Here is a 3,862-nt window from a genome sequence, read left to right as displayed (position 1 = left end):
TGTCTGAAATAAACTACAAAATTGCATTTGTGTTTTATTTTTTTTGTTTTTCTTGGTTTTTTAGACTTTCAGCTTAGATTGCTTTTTTGATTGTACCATCTCACACGTGGATCCTTAGTTAGCAGGGCTGAGCAGAATTACAAGCAAGTTTTTCTTCGCTGTTAAATGGTTGAGCAGGTCTGTGTAGAACACGAGTTTCTCCGCTGCTAACCATCTAGAAACAAGGTATTTCTCAGCTGTTCTAACCATTTCGTGGTTTGAGCAGGGCCGTGCAGAAATAAATTTCTCTCCGCTGTTTTAATTCCTTTTGGGGTTTAAACAGGGCTGTGCAAAAAAAAACAAAACAAACAAAAAAGTACAACAAGAGGAGCAATAAAAAATATAGGGTTAACCCAGTTACAACAGGTAGAAAAGTGATTTTTTTTTTTTTAAGGGTAAAAAGTGTCATTTTAAACATAAGTGTAACACAGATGAAATGATCTAGGTTTAAAAATAGGAAAAGCCTATAAAAATCTGAATGAGAGTGATTTTATTTTTGAAATGCAACTTGAGAGATTATCTAAGTATTTTAAAGGGTTAAAATTCAGTTACCAGGACAAAATAGACCGACAGGTTAGTTTGGCCAATCAGCTGACAGCAGGTAGGCCCGCCCACCTGCTCCCGCGTCTCTGGGAGCGAGCGAAAGTTTTTTCCCGCTGCTGTGTGTGGAGACAGAAGTGCTGCTGTAGAGGATGAAACCTGGAGAAAATACAGCTAAACTACACTGAGGCTAACTTCAGCACTACTAACGTGGTAGCTAACTGCTGTGAGAGTTTAGTAGTAAGTTCAGTGTTTAGATGTAGCGCTTGAGAGACGACTAGCAGCGTCGGTAGCTTTGATGTCCGTAGGATTTCTTCTGTCTTTGCTGATTCAAGAGCGAGGTAATTCATTTAAAACTGCTTTTGTTCATTCTTTATCACCTTACTGTGAAAGCTAATTTATTTTGCACTGAGAGAAAGTACTGAAAGTCGCATACGGTCTCGTATGTTTCGGTTTTAGAAGACCTTGTGGCTTTACTGGGCGCCGCCATTTTGGGTGTGTGTCCAGCCGCTCTGGTGAAATTGGTGAGAATGTTCATTTTCAACTTATGAATTTCACTTGCTTTGTACCTTAAATTATTTATGTGCACTTAGTGAATATGAAGCTACAATTTTAGTTGAACAAGCTGGTTTACTGTGTTGTTTAATGTGTAAACTCAGCTTACTTTATTTTGCACTTGCATCAAAACTTTAATTGTTCTAACGTGCAGCTTATCTGGTTGTGTGCAGCCAAGTTATTTATGTTTATATGCTGAATATTGAGAGAGAGGCACAGAAAGTAAACACCCACAGTATGTATATCATTGTGTATTGTGAATTTCATGTAGTGTATATTATTGCATGAGACTTAAGCAGTGAATATTTCTCTGACCCTGTCTGCTGACAGGTCAGGTTTTTTTTGTGTGTGCGCGTGTTTCTTCTTCCATTGTCTGGATTGGATCTGCGGATGAAAATTGATGGCGAGCCGTCCCTCTTGAATGATTGTGGGAGCCATTCCCTCTTCAGGATCACTGGACCTGTCCCGCTACTACTGCACTTTGCGGTGTGGTAGGCCCCACTACAACACACAACCCCTTCACTCACCTTCACACTCCTTCCCCCACACACACATACATACACCAACCCTATGGAACTCTGAACTCTGACTTACCATATTTTTGTTTGGACTTTGGACTCACTTTAACAAATTCACCTGTTCACACCTTGGGACTGAGAATGAGGAGCTGAGTAGTAGGAATCATTCCTGCAGTTAAGGGTTACTGTTGTACTGTGTGAATTCTACTGGATTGTATTATTGAACTGGATCTGAACAAACTTTGTGGTGTTATTAACAGAAATTCAGGTTAAAGGGTGCACCGGGAATTTAATTATAGAACTACCTCAAAGAGTGAAATACTCACTTTAAATTTGGAAAGCAAGCATTTCATGCTGAAGTCATAGCCTGATTGTGATATCAATAATCGCCTTGTTCATTACTTGTTTTATTATTGTACTTTTTCATTTTTGGTACCAACCAATAATTTTATTTTTATACATATCTTCAAATATAAGAAGCCGGCATCATCTTACGTCTAATCCTTGGTCTCTGAGTCTCATTTTAAACACCTCACTTTTGCTCCTGCAGCCGAACCAACCGACTTAACCAACCAATCAGATCACGGCCCTACCCATAATCCTTCCTGTGTGCTACATAAGCATTGGAAAGCATCGTCCGTGTGGAAGGCAGGATCATAAAGTAAGACAAGGCAAAGGAAGTATGCCAAATAAATGCCTCACAATGAGGGTGAAGGAAAATGTGCAACATAGAGAGACATACATTAGAGATGAGAGGTTATGTGTTGGAGTAAAAACTGAGTGGAAAACGGCTCCTAAAATCCTTCTGCCAGTTGTAAAATATATGACTGAAAAAGAGAAAACATCTATGGGACAATTTGAGTCGTAGGTTGAAATGTGTTAAATGTAAGTTTTAGTACAAAAATATATATATTTGGAGCAGCTAAAGACATGTTTGAAGAGAAAGAAAAGGAGAGATGCAGAAGAGCAGGCAGCCTTGTTCAGAGGAAAAACAAAAAAAATCTACCATTTAAGGCAGATTGCTAAATAAACTAGAATTAAGGGAAAGTGTAAAGACTTAAAACAACATTTGACTAGATAAAATAAGGATAAAAGGAAATTTGACACCATAAGAATAAACTAACACATTATCTCTTCTTTAACTGAGGTACACAAGTCATGGAATCCATTCCGGCTGATCCAGTCCTGGACTCCGCTCCTCCTCCTCCGATACGCTCCAGTCCCAGATCCATCCAAGGATGAAGACTACGCTGATGTTAAAACTGCTGCTGAAACACGACACCATAAGCCAGAGAGAGATGATGAACTAATGCAACATTAAAGACCTACAGAAGCACTGTTCTGCTCCAGTAACTGTAATGCAACACATCGTGTTGCCCAGTCATGGAAATGCCAATTATAAAAGGAATATTTGGTATTTGGAACATTGTTGAAGCGACGGGTCACGTGACAGCCTCACATGCAATTGGAGCAGTTTGGAGCGTTTATCAAAGGATGCCATAATGACTTAAAGACAGCTGAGTAGCAAACAACACCTCCACTTTGGAGACCTGCAAGAGTTCTACAATCTCAACAAAATACTTCACTCTAGCTTCACAAGAAAGTAGGCTGGAGCACAGAATGGACTCAGTACAGCGATGTCATCATTGGATAATTGCAGGCCAATCACAACAACATGTTTGCATTCAAGAACAGATCATGTAGAGCTCTCCAAGTTCACATGATCATCACCTTATGGTTACAGCGGTCTGAAATAAAGTTCATCGGAAAAGAACATGTTCTGAGCCGGACAAGGCCAGAAACTGCTGTTGGAACAAAGATGCCGAATTTCACAGCGTCTTAGTGACAGACGAGAGAACCTGCATGCTGAAGATTTACACAAAGAGGACAAAAGTGAGAAAACAGCCATCAAAAACTCTGTTCTGAGCCGTCACAGTACAGTGGACAAAAGTGGACATTGGTACACAGAGATTGTCTGGACAGATCCAAATGGACTGAGCTGGAGGGGGCGGGACAGACACCAGTGACAGGAAACAGCTGGGACACACACACCAGGTGAGTCACACAATTTCTCATAGAAAAATAAAATCTTAAACACATTGAAGCAAAAAAAACAAAACACAAAATACATCCATTGTCAACTGCTTATCCTGCGTACAGGGTTGCGGGGGGGCTGGAGCCAATCCCAGCTGACATCGGGCGCAAGGCGG

General features: G+C 40.3%; 1 long non-coding RNA gene across 1 annotated transcript; it reads left to right on the top strand.

Annotated features, from left to right (window-relative positions):
• Window positions 1-719: 719 nt before the first annotated feature.
• On the top strand, window positions 720-3,862 carry LOC123980580. The gene is made up of 6 exons (XR_006827525.1): window positions 720-920; window positions 1,039-1,103; window positions 1,465-1,620; window positions 2,203-2,313; window positions 2,800-3,707; window positions 3,813-3,862. It is a non-coding gene; the product is annotated as an uncharacterized LOC123980580 (long non-coding RNA).

This window comes from Micropterus dolomieu, linkage group LG12 (genome assembly GCF_021292245.1).
Source record: "Micropterus dolomieu isolate WLL.071019.BEF.003 ecotype Adirondacks linkage group LG12, ASM2129224v1, whole genome shotgun sequence".
Classification (NCBI taxonomy): domain Eukaryota; kingdom Metazoa; phylum Chordata; class Actinopteri; order Centrarchiformes; family Centrarchidae; genus Micropterus; species Micropterus dolomieu.
Note: the sequence above shows the minus strand (reverse complement) of the source record. Positions and strands in the feature narration are given on the sequence as shown.